General features: G+C 37.5%; 1 long non-coding RNA gene across 1 annotated transcript in view; it reads right to left on the bottom strand.

The window, feature by feature from the left end:
- LOC137091365 (uncharacterized) overlaps positions 1-13,875 on the bottom strand; it is a 172,510-nt gene that overhangs the window by 118,707 nt on the left and 39,928 nt on the right. Inside the window, exon 2 of the long non-coding RNA XR_010908076.1 lies at positions 2,852-3,077. This is a non-coding gene — a long non-coding RNA (uncharacterized lncRNA). The remainder of the gene's footprint in view (positions 1-2,851; positions 3,078-13,875) is intronic.

Here is a 13,875-nt window from a genome sequence, read left to right as displayed (position 1 = left end):
CTGGGTTTTTTCTTAGTAACATGAGCCTTTTGAGGGATTATATAGTATTTTTTTTCTGCACAACACCATATCTTATCTGAAGCCATCGGTTAATATCTGATTGGCTCATTTCTATTACTCTGGATTAATGTAAACATATGTATATACTAGTGCGGTCAATCGATTAAAAAAATAGCTAGCCTAGATAAATCACACATCTTTTCTGTGATTAATCGCGGTTAATCATGATTAAAAACATTTACAATATAATGTAATAGTTTCACAGTTAATCTCCAAATTAATGTAGAAAAAAACATGAAAGTATATTTTAAATATTTGTTTAATGGAATATTTTTATGAATGAAGGCCAGTGTAACTGATACTAATAACTGACTACTAAAAGCCACTTGCCCTTCCTACCTGTCTAATAGGAAATATACCGAAATTGAATAACCTTATCAACACTCTGTACTGCAAATATAGATGAGTCCATATTAAAGCAAGATTTGTGAGTCATTTAATCTCTTACCTTTGTTCTTTGATTAACCTTAAAGGGATAGTTCACCCCAAAGTAAAAATGTGATGTTTATCTGCTTACCCCTAGTGCATCCAACATGTATGTGTCTTTGTTTCTTCAGTAGAACACAAATTAAGATTTGTAACTTCAACCGTTGCTGTGTGACAGTCATATAATGCATGTGAATGGGTTACAATTCTATGAGAGCAAAAAAAAACATGCTCAGACAACATGCACAAAGAACCATGTGGCTCATGACGACATTGATATCTTAAGACACAAAACGATCAGTTTGTGTGAGAAATCGAGCCGTATTTATATAATTTTTTACCTCAAATACAACGCTATATCCATCAGCCTGAAACTCACTTCACTTCCGGTAAGGAAGGTCAATATACACGGTCTGGCATAGTTTACACCAACGGCAGAAGTGAATCTCACACGGCGCCAGAACGTAGCCGATATTTACAGGTGGAGCTGGGGAAGGTGGAGGGTTCCTGAAAGTGTGCTGCAACTAGTACAGCAAATACGGACCAAGTATTTGAAAGTTAGCAGCGAGCTCATTGGCTACTGATGTAGAGAACAATGTGACTGCTAGAAGACTGACTTAAGGAACTATCAGCCCGTGCCATGACAGAACCTTTTTCTTCTTTCTTCAGATTGCTTAAGAAGAGGGCTTGGTGATGACAAAATCAGAAAAGTATTTCTTCACTAAAAGACCCTGAACATGTATTTGCTAAGACAATAAGTAAAGTAAGTTTTTATTTCATGTGGACTTTCCCCTCATATAGCATTTTAACATGTACGTGGTTCTCTGGGCTGAAATAACCTGTTCATACAAACTTGTCTAATTGGCCTTGATTGAAGCAGCAAGTATAGCCGTTTTGTCTCTGCCTCTTTCAATTCCACACAACAGAAGCTGGCCTGTGGCAAAAAACAAACTCAACATTTGTATCACAACTCTCTGATGTTGAGAGCCAAGGCCTCAGTGAATCAGCTATATTTCAAGGTGGATGTGTTGGACAACCTCAGAGACATTTGTTCACATTGAGAATGGTTCTCATGAAGCAGATGCATTTGCTCTGGCACTGATTATTCCACAAGAGAACAGCCAAACAATCTGCTAGTCTAACATATGCTGAATACAAAGAGTGCATTGGAGAGGTAGGCAGGTAGTAACGGGAAGAAAAGAAGTGCGGCGGATACCGACCTACGTTATGGGTCTGACTGCTCCATCAAGCCTTACTTTTTTCTTAGGTGTGTATAGGGAGTAAAGAGGAAGAAATAAAAGTAATGTTCAGTGAATTGAAGTAACTGTCAGTTTTAAATCTAACACAGATACTACTGAATATACTATTCTAAGTGTTTGTTTTAAGGCAGCGAACACCCTCAGAGTAAGATGCTGAGACAGAGTGCCACCATATATTTTGCCAGTGTTGTGACACTTTTAAACCCAGCCATTAGATTTTATTCCACACAATTTGATTTTCACACTGTTCCATTTCAGTTCAAATCTGTGCTTCAAACCAGTTAGTTGGAAATTATTTTTATTTTATTTATTTTTTTATTTTTTTATTTTTTTGGGGGGGGGGGGGGGGGGGGGGGCTGTGAACATGGCTGGACAACCTCTTAAGTCTTATTTTATCTGTACAAGTACAACTGTGGAATTGGCTGCTGCTGCCCCGGAATCCCAAGAGATGACCATAAATTACCAAACCAGACACCTTAAGCAATGATGGCAAGTGCTGATATGTTCAGTGGGATCATCACTCATCAGAAAAATGAAAGACACTTTCAGGTTCAGGTATATATATATATATATATATATATATATATATATATATATATATATATATATATATATATATATATATATATATATATATATATATATATATATATTTAGACATACAGTATACATAACAGCCATCATATGTAGTTCCATACATACACACCAATCAGGCATAACATTATGACCACTGACAGGTAATGACGTAAATAACTGATTATTTCTTCATAATGGCACCTGTTAGTCTGTGGGATATATTAGGCAGCAAGTTAAAAAAAATCCTTAAAGTTGATGTGTTATAAGCAGGAAAAATGGGCAAGCGTGAGGATTTCAGTGAGTTTGACCAAATTGTGATGGCTAGAATGGAATGGTGGTGAACTGGTGACAGGGTCTTGGGCGGCCAAGTCTCAATTATCCACGTGGGGAATGAAGGGTGACCTGTGTGGTCTGATCAAACAGATGAGCTACTGTAGCTCTAATTGCTCAAAAAGTTAATGCTGGTTCTGATAGAAAGGTTTCAGAATACACAGTGCATCACAGTTTGCATGTGCGTGTGCATCACTTACCTGGGGAACACATGGCACCAGGATGCACTATGTGAGGAAGGCAAGCCGACAGAGGCAGTGTGATGCTTTGGGCAATGTTCTACTGGGAAACCTTGGGTCCTGCCATCCATGTAGACGTTACTTTGACACGTATCAGATACCAAAGCATTGTTGCAAACCATGTACTTCCTTTCATGGAAACAGTATTTCCTGGTGGCTGTGGCCTTTTTCAGCAGGATAATTTTCCCTGCGACAAAGCAAAAATGTATTTAAGATGTTGACTTGGCCTCTAAATTCCCCACATTTTAATCCAATCGAACATTTGTGGGATGTGCTAAGGTTACTTTGCCACCTCTCCTACTTTGGCAGTTATCTATATTACAGACATAGAAAACGGAGCCAAAAATAAGAAGATAACTGATATATAATGCCTAATATATGGTGACAATTGAAGAGTGAAGCATTTGTGCCCTATCAGAAACTACAAATGCCAAAGTAACTCATCCTGAAATTGACTTTGGACATTCTAAATCTAAGGCCCTGATCACTGCTTTGCCGTTTACACAGCACACACATATTCAAAAACATCTATAAATAAACCATGACAATCTAGAGTATAAGGTTCAAGGAAATCACACGGTGCCTCTATAATGTCCTCTTTTATCGTTTGATTCTATGAGGCAGTTACCGATACTTAGTATTTATTCAGTTTTATAAGCAAATTGATGGAAGAACCATGGCAATTATTTAAATCTTATTTGTGTAGTAATATTTATAAACTATTAAAAAGCATATAACTGTGCATGCCAGTTTAAGCTAAGAATGACTGTCATAACTAAGAGGACACTCTTTCTTAAACCTCCTTCCCCTGATCCTCCCTCTCATTTATTAGGTGACTTCATTTTTATGTACCATTAAAAGCTCACCACATCAGACAAGTCACTCAAACCAGGCCTCACGGGACACAACAGCACTGTCAGTGGATCATTAGACATTGCGAAACTCACAATACCTAGTATCAGCTCACCACTAAAAAAGAAAAACAGCCCTCTGCTCTTGTTTTGCTTCATGCCTTTCCCTCCAAAAATTTTAATACAAAAGAAAAGCACAAAAGCTTGGAGGGATGAGGTGAACCTACTAGAAGATATTCAAAAAAAGAGAAATGCTTTGTTAAAAATACAAGTCCTTCGGGTTGTCTGTGTGCTCTTTAGTTAAAGAAACTCCTTTTAGTGGAAGAAAAATGCTGTACCGCAGGGTTTTTTAGGTCCTGACATATCTGTCACCTGCAAAATATAAGGTAAAAGTGCATAAAACTTCTTGCCTCTCGCTTCATCCTCTCCAGAACTGTCACGCCTTTTCGTTTCTTACTTACAGCTTATTTTGAGCTGAAAACTCTGTTTATTCCTTTGTTGCAACGAAAGGTTCCCACTATAGTTGCCAAAAATGACCTAAAACAAAACAAACAAAGTATAAAATTTCCTGAAATGAGTCATAATATATTCATCATCATATTTGGATTGTTTGTTTTTTTTTCATATGAAAAGGAATAGTTGTTCCAAATTTATATGACTTTCTATCTTCTGCCAAATGCACAAGAATACATTCTGAACAGCTCTTTTATTCTGTTACAAAGAACAGGGACTGACACTTTATCTTTAAAAAAAAATAATTATAATAAAAATAATCAAAATAATCAAATCATCATTTAAGTGTGATAAAAGTAATACGACTTCTGCATTATAATTCTTTCAACATTTTCAAAGGTAAATGAGAGAAATAGAGATGTCTGGTTTACAAATAAATCATTATTTTGAAGTCGGATCTAATCAGTTATTTTTTTATGATTTGGTTCACAATACTAATACAAATGATTAATTTACAAATTCAAATCGCTGATTCCAGTCACACGATCCAGTCACAGGGGTTGACAGACCCTGGTGGCAAAGATTATCAGTGAATTACAACATAGATTTGAATCGGTTTCTCACAAAGCTATCATTTGACTTTAGAAGACTTGTAGTTTAGTGTGTAAATCACATGGATCATATTTATAATAGTTTTATGATTCTTTTGAGTACTGAGCATCTTGTCCCATACACTGTAATTGTGTAGAAAAGAGTGACCAATAGTTAATCAATCTCAACTTTGTTGAAGAAAACGATAGTAATACAGGTGTGGATGAATAAGAATGAGTAAATGACGGAATTTTCATTTTTGGGTGAACTATTCCAGATATAACCGTGTATCCAAACCCAGTGTTGGGGACAGAAACTTTGTAAATGCATTACAATTTTGCATCACTCCCTAAAAAAGTAAGTGATGGCATTACTTAGTTACGTTTTAAAAAATACATTTGTTTTGTTACTTTTTCATTACTTTTCTTCATCTGGGCTGGGCTTGCTTGTTTGTATTTTAATAAAATAAAAAAAAGGAAAACGTCAAACCAAAAGGGAAATTAATAAGCCTCAGGAAGGAAATGCAATTTCACGGCTGTACAATAGAGGGCGCAGCGCAAACAAACCTTTTAGCTGTGCTGCTTTTCTGGATTGCAGAAGAATATGAGGCAGAAGCATAGACTGTAAAAAAATATAGACGTAGTGTCCGTGATGGGACCCATAGGATTCCGATAAGCCGTTCTGAAGTGTAAAGTAGGGTCGAGCTGGCCGTTGCCATCTTGCTAGTGCGTCATCGCGTGTCACTCCCGGATAACAGAAAATGGGCAAAGAGGTGGGATGTGGGCGGAGCTTAGGTGACAATGACTATAGACGGCGGATAAATGGCTATCCACCTGTCACTCAAAGTAACAACTTAATTATGCAGAACTTTAAGGCTTTATATAATGTAAATGAATGAGTTACATTTTTTTTTAAATCACCCCCATATAGACCAAAACCACAATTTGAACCGGGCTGTAAACATTTTAAAAAAAAATAATAATAATAATTTCAACATGAGGCTCAATGAGATTTTCTGGAGCCTGTCCCTAGTGGCCAGTTGAGGAATTGCAGTTTACACTACTTCCGTATTGCCTTCAAGAGAGATCGCGGGAGGTTGCCGCTTGGGCAGAAGAAGAAATATTAAGGTAGCGTCTCAATATCCCTCCTCATTTGCTCGCTCATCTGTCCTCCATCATATGAACTGGAAACCGATCAAACTCAGCCATCTTGTATCGCAACTCTCTAATTGCACCGCAAGGATCGAGGAGTGAGGAAATGAAGATCCACAAATAAGAATTGTGAAGCACCCCAACATTCTGGCTGCATCCAAAATCGCATACTATATAGTAGGGAATGCACTGTACTCATAAAAGTGTAGGCAAAAAGTACTCGGATGACCTAATTCTTCAGCCAAGAGTCTGGTGTGCAAACCATGGATGCTTTAACTATCCCATAAGGCCACAGGGAATTTATTGATGGCAGTGAAACTTCTGCTGTAGGTCATGTGATAATGACAGCACTGCAAATGTAGTACGTCGAATTGCATTCATACTACACACACTCACACTATATAGAACATACTTAGCGGTCGTGAAGTAATTACTTATTCAAAATAATTACCTACTCAAGAGAGTATGCGATTTTGGACGCAACCTCTGGGTGCTCTGATGCTTGCTCATTTTATGAACCTGTGACCCGGAAACCGTTGAAACTCAGCCATCTTAGGGCATCCCAAATCTCGAATTGCACCAAGAGGAGGCGAGGAATGAGGAGTGAGGAAGGTTCTTGAGGAGTCATATGCGAGGATACATAGGTATATCCTTCCCTTGCATCCTAAGGAGCCAAGATGCGAGGAAAGGAAACGAGGATGCACAAATAAGAAATGAGAAGCACCTTCTCACTTCAGCAATGAAAAAAACAAAACAAAAAAACGTGTTATCTAAAGTCATTTTTGCTTATTAGTATAGTTGCATTGAATCATCAAAGATCCGTAGCAAAGACATTAGTTTATATAGTAAGATTAAATACAAATATATTTGTGTAATTTAATTATTGCAGGTGTACATACTATTCTGAGTTTTTTTCATGAATTAATTCATGAATTTCACTGTTTTTATTATGTTATTCATATGTGAGTAAATGCATGCTCACATTAGCCTAACTAAAATAACCATCACCTCTGCACTTACAATTTCTCTCATGGGGACAAGAGATGTCAGTCAATACATGGGCAAATAAAGTAACTTTAGGTACTTGAAAAAAGTAATCTGATTACGCAACTCGCGTTACTTGTAATACATGCCCCAACTCCGTCCCAAACCAGATCCAATAGTCAATATTTAAAAACTATTACACAAATTACAACACCAGTGAGTGACAGATGATGAGGCCAATGCAGACACAATACACGTTAGAAAGCGAACAACGGAGTGACACATTCTTTTAGACACCCTGTCAAAGACAGAGCTCCTGAATATTATTGAACATGGCCATTTGCCACTCTGACACCAACCGCTTTGTACAGGTGAGAGTGAAGTGGTCCCTCAGGGATCCTTTTGTACGGAGCAGCAGGAGAAAACTGTTAAATTGTACCAGCCCTCTTCATATGTATATATAAAAATGCCCCGAACAAGATGCTTATCTTAATAGATGAAGTAGGAGCAAAAGAGCTATAATTTTAATCAAATCTCTGGCTTATTCGTACGAGGCTGTCGAGCGCTATTGAGGTTTTAAATGCATGTTGTTGGGACTTTGCTGAATGGACTCAGTAGGGGGTGTCTCTCTCAGTAATTATACCTCACTTACAGGTATTTCTGTTGCTGTGCTCTTTATCTTCTCTTGTAAAGAGGAAATCAATTTGTACAGATGTATATGAGAGAGGTGATTGCCTTGACTAGAAGGGGGGAGAAAAAGAAAGACTGGCTTGGCACAAAAACGGGAAAAAAGTATTGTCATGAAATGGACAAGTCATTTGGAAAATTGAGGAGAGTTGCTTTTGAATGTGTTTGTTTGGGTCTTTTGTTAGCTTGTATTTAGCGTCTGCCACAGGTGCACTGCGCCGCCTGCAAATTTGATCTGCGGCACTAGTGGCACAGTCTAGGAAGAAACAAAAGAAGAGGTGAAAGAATGAAACAACTTAAGGAGGCAACTTCAAATATTACTGGAACCTATATGCCTTTAGTAGAAACAGTCTAATATCAGTCTGCATATTTACAATGGTCTTGACACTTCACTAAAGCCGTGTGTCCACCAAAGTGTTTTATCCCTGGAGTATCCCATTGTTTTCAATGGGAGCGCTGCGTTTTTAGACAGCATGAGCGCAACAAGGCACTGAGCGAGTATTTCACGCTCAAACGCTGAGCGTTCTGTTTTTTTTATTTATTTATTTTTATTGGTCGCACAGTTGAACAATGTTCAACTTTTAAGTAAAACGCAGCGCTCATCACTGTCACTTTTCACCCAACTGTCCAATCAGAGTGGAGGAAGGGCGGGACAAATGCAACACAGACCAACCGCCACATTCTGCTTGTGTAACAAACATAAAGGGAAACAAAAAAAAATAAAACAAGAGCCAGAGCCAGAGCAAATACTTTAAATTGTATCTGTATTTATATATAGAATCAATACAGAAATAAATTATCTGTGAAATAAGATACTAGTAACACTTCCGCAGATATTCCGTATCATAAGCAAAGAGTCTCAACTGAAAAAAAAAAAAAAAAAACTGCACTGCCAAAATGCCTAGTATTTTCAGCAGGCTAAAAACGCTTTGGTGGACACAAAATATTCAAAATATTATTTTCATGACTAGGTTTGTCGAACACATTTAAATTTCACATTAGGTACAATTAGCTGTATTTTATAAAAGAAAAAAAATATAAATTCAAATGAGTTAAAAATGTGTATTTAAAAATAACAATAAAACTACATTGTTTTTTAACATATAGCATACTTTTAATGTGTTTTTAATTAGTAAAGATAACAGACTGTATTACATGAACGACACTGAGGACAGATTTATACAAGCAGGCAGGCTAAATTAAGACAATTAAGGTCATCATCATCCCACTCGAGAGTGGTCAAGTGGAATAATGTCAAGACATTAGGTCCCACGGTTTCCAGCGTGGTCACACAACTGCTGAATGAAGCCATTAACGTCCAGCGTGAGCACTCCAAAGCACTCGTGGCACTTATTAATCAGGACTGAGATTGCATAGCTTAGCATATTCCACATGTATCGCTAGCCAGGCTCGTGGGCGTCACAACGACAAAAAAGTTCTGTCACATGCATTAGAAAAGCACACAGCGATTGTCGTGGACAATTATTTCTGTTGAAAGGATTCTGGGATTCAGGCCTGCCAAAGAGGCTTAGATAGCCCCTGGGGCCGGCTGTGGCTAAAGTGGACAGGGAGGCATTACGGTCTGGCCACAGCGCTGTGGGAGTTAAAAAGACACATGGTCCAACAGCTTAAGAGACATTCGAAATAACCAGGATGGACAGTGGCCTGATGCTATGTATACTCAAGAGACCTAAATGAAGACCAATGCTTACATTGATGAGCATATTGTGCAAATAGACATATCGCATTGTGAAAATGAGTTTAAAATAAAATAAAATAAAACGCCTAAGGATGGGTTGACAGAAGCAAGCCAATCTTCAGCAAAGTTAACAAGCAAAAGGTTTCATATATTTCTAATCTTATCTGTTTTTTATTTTTTATCTCATCTTATTATTTTCATTCTTTGCACATGAAGTACTCTTGACCCAATTACTAGTTCTTCTGGCTGCGCACTTCTTTGTAATCCAAGTTATTATCTAGTCTGAAATTTTTGATTTTCTTTGTTTTGATACCTTTCCTCGGCTCCCACGAGATTGTGTTGAAGGAAGGGGAGGTTCTAACACCATATTTTTCTTTTGGATTCTCAGTAAATGCTTTTTCTCTAGAGGGAGGGAAAGAGAAACTGCTCAAAGTCTGGAAACGGCAGTACCTTGATCAAATCAGCTGAGCTGAAAAGGATTCAGCCGCAGAAATAACAAAGACGGAGGTGATTAGCAACACATTCTTACCAGCATGGTGCTCTTAGTTCATGGAACACAGCATTCTTTCTATCTTATATTGAATCTGGGGCAAAGAACTGACTGCAGTGGGGGTCCAAAACACTGAGACCACTAGTGAAAAAAGATATATATATATTAAATATAAATGAATTCATCCAATAATTAAAAGTAAGACATTTTTATATAGCCAACATTGAATAGATATAAGACCCATGAATTTCAAAATGCACATTCACACAAAATTGCTACATTCACACAGTCAATTTGGGATTGACAACAATTTTACAAGTGTTACTCTCACTGTCCAGCACTCGTATTTATGTATCTAAAACTGGAAAAGTGGAATGCAAAAACGTGTGATTAACTGATTTAAATCTCACCTTTTTGCTCTACCTAGCCATAAATATGACCTGCAATCACAGTGACACTGACACAGCAAATGAGACATGCGTTCATCGACTACTGATTGGATATTTGTGCACAGTCCAAAGGCGGGAGCAAAAACCCAGCATTAAAAACATGCAACGAGTTTGCATTGTAAAACGGCATGGACAATTCATGTCTACTACACTTCCATTCACACAGCACGGGGCTCCCCGATAATGCAATTATAAATATACATATGTAAATTGTAGTTTATGTGTGTGTGTGTGTGTGTGTGTGTGTGTGTGTGTGTGTGTGTGTGTGTGTGTGTGTGTGTGTGTGTGTGTGTGTGTGTGTGTGTGTGTGTGTGTGTGTGTGTGTGTGTGTGTGTGTGTGTGTGTGTGTGTGTGTGGACGGAATCATATTAATGCTGCCTTCGCGTTTCCTAGTAAATTAGACATGAAATCATTCAATCAAGTTGTATTCAGAGGTGTCAAGCAACGAAGTAGAAATACTTTGTTACCTTACTTAAGTAGACATTTTGGGTTATCTATACTACTTTACTGGAGTAATTCATTTTCAGCTGACTTTTTACTTCTACTCCTTACATTTTCATGCAATTAACTGTATCTTCTACTCCTTACATTTAAAAAAAAAAAGCCTTGTTACTACCATTTCATTTCGGATTCTTTTCATTCTGGCTTGTCATCATAAAAATAAAATAAAATAAAAAATAAAAAAATTGGGACACTGTACAAATGTGCAACTTATTAGTTCATTTGGCAATATGATTGGTGTATAAAAACAGGCTCTCAGAGTGGCAGTGTCTCTCAGAAGTCAAGATGGGCAGAGGATCACCAATTCCCAGAAAAATAGTGGAGCAATATATAAAAAAGGAGTTTCTCAGAGAAAAAATTGCAACGTTTGAAGTTATCATCTACAGTTCAGATTCTCTCTCTCTCTCGCTCCCCCCCCCCCATCCTATATAGCTCCTGTTCAGTACCAAACTGTACCAATCAGGCATAACATTATAACCATTGACATGTGACATGAATAACACTGATCAACTCTTTATCTGTATCTTATATTAAGAAGCAATTGAACATTTTGTCCTCAAAGTAGATGTGTTAGAAGCAGGAAAAATGGGCAAGAGTAAGGATTTGAGCGAGTTTGACAAGGGCCAAATTGTGATGGCTAGACAACTAGGTCAGAGCATCTCTAAAACTGCAGTGGTCAGTATTTAGCAAAAGTGGTCCAATGAAGAAACGGTGAACCGGCGACAGGGTCATGGGCAGCCAAGGCTCATTGATGTACGTGGGAGCGAAGGCTGGAAGTTAATGCTGGTTCTGATAGAAAGATTGGTTTCCACTGTAGGCTACTTACCAAAGAACATATATCTGTCTTAAATAGGAATACACTGTACTAATGTTAATCTCGTCTTGGGCACAGTGCAATACCTGCTGTTCCTCTCTCATCTTTCTTCTTCTCTCAGTCTCCTTATCTTAACCTGTGTCTCTTTCCTTCCCAAAGCTGAGCTTTGATTAGTCTATAACGATCGTGAAATTGAGCATGCAAAAGACACGACATGTTACCCTGGCAATATGCAATATCATTGTAGCACCAAAGCAGTGTTAAAATTTAGGCAGTTATTTCACAAACTTCATTATATGCATTTCGGAAAATGACCCTCAATGGTGGGTACGGCCCTGCTCGCAACCGTTCTGCTGCTGCGTGAACATTAGTGTCCCTTCTGCTTTAATGATCTCCAGTATGATTTTAAATCAGCGTAAAATCTATATTGACAATTCTTTTTTTATGCAATATTGCAGTATTTCTTATGAATGATTTATTTGTAAGCCTACACATTTGTCAAAATTCATGTGTCCCTGTAATCGTTAATCAAAATAACTTCCTCTTGCATCGGCATCTCTTTTCTGATGATGTGTTTACTGGTATGAGAGCGGGACAACCTGTCATTCATATGAGATCGCAGCAATGCCAAAATTAAGGCCTGTCCTACATTTTTTCATGATCAAGAAGCCATTTCACTCGGATATAGGAAAGAATGGTCTCAGATTCTGTTTCAACATGACTTAAGATGATCCAAAGAGCACAATGTCACAAACGTTCTTTTCGGATTTGTAAAAAAAAAAAAAAAACCTTACTTTACATCATAATGCTTCTTTGTTTACAGTTTTACATTTGAAATCCAGCTTTTTAATGAGTTTTCAGACTTTTGTACCAGACTTTAGATTTAGAAATACAGTAGTTGTGATAGTTATGCAGTAAATGCTATCATTCAGACATTTGTATGCAACCTTAAGAACTGAGGCCATTATGATTTTTCCGGTGTCCTTGGTTAATGACACCAAACAACAGGACATATGTGTACAGATCCAGAGCCAGGATAACTAATATTTTCTCATCAAAGAGCAAAGCAATCGCTCTCCACAGCAGAGCCCAAGGCGGGCCATGTCGAGGTCCTAATGAGATGTTTAGAGACACGGCTGGCTAATGGAACATTCTGGAGTTTGCCTCCTTAACTCCAAAGCTCTCTACCTGAGGAGACAAAGGACGTTGTGTCTACCAGGGGAAGAGCCGAATTTCAGATAATCTGTGTCATTCATATTATGCTTCCTGACACAAATGATCAGATAATTCACATCTGAAGTGAATTAACATCTGTTGTTTGAATGGGGCTAATGTCTAGCAATTCATCAATTTCACAGGCTAATATTGCTGACCAGAGATTCACATAGATTTGCCCAGATTTAGGCACCGAGATGATGGTTTAGAGCAACGCTTTGCACTCTGCAGTGTGTTCTTGCACTAACACTACTGTCACAATTAGAGATGGATTGGAAAACGTCTTTGTGGTGCATTAAAGAGATAGTTCACCCTAAACTGAAATTCAGTCATTCGCTCAAAACATGACTTTTTCTTTCATCTGTGGAATACAAAATATGATATTTAAAAAAAATATATATTGCCTGTCCATGCAATAGTAGCCCAATAATGTCATTTGAAAAGTCCCCGCATGACTTTCAAAATATATTTTTCTTCCACAAAAGAAAGGAAGTCACAAAGGTTTGGAGGGTAAGTGACTATATAAATGGACGATGGACTTTAAAATTAAAGACAGTGTTTAGAAAAAGGCAACTTCATTTACATTTTTAGTTTTGCATGTGTTTAGCATAATGGAAAACCAAGATTGCACAGAAAGGTAATAAAAAAAAAATCAATAGTAGAATATCAGAACAGTAATGATCGAGCCTGTAAATTATACACTCTTAACACAATAGTGTAACATATATAAACACACCGGTTCTATGCATTTTTCATGAATGTCTAAACTTGTACTTCCACTTCAGACTTTGTACGGGTCACCTAAGGGGGATTAAACATTTGACGTTAGAACTTAACAAATGTTTTTAGACCATAGCAATTGAACATTTTTGGACATTAGACTAACAATTAAACATGTTTGGACATTTGACGGTAACAATGAAACGTTTGACTTTAGATTATAAAACATTTTTGATCATTATAGTGTAACAGTAGCCGCGTTTCCATTACCCTTCATATTGTGCAAATTGAAGTTGCGAATTGAAAATACGCCCAATGGAAATCCGGCAATTTCACAAAAACTCCCATATATCAAAGTCTTTACGCTCCCATTAGGTGGT

Source organism: Pseudorasbora parva, chromosome 10, assembly GCF_024679245.1.
Source record: "Pseudorasbora parva isolate DD20220531a chromosome 10, ASM2467924v1, whole genome shotgun sequence".
NCBI classification, from domain to species: domain Eukaryota; kingdom Metazoa; phylum Chordata; class Actinopteri; order Cypriniformes; family Gobionidae; genus Pseudorasbora; species Pseudorasbora parva.
Note: the sequence above shows the minus strand (reverse complement) of the source record. Positions and strands in the feature narration are given on the sequence as shown.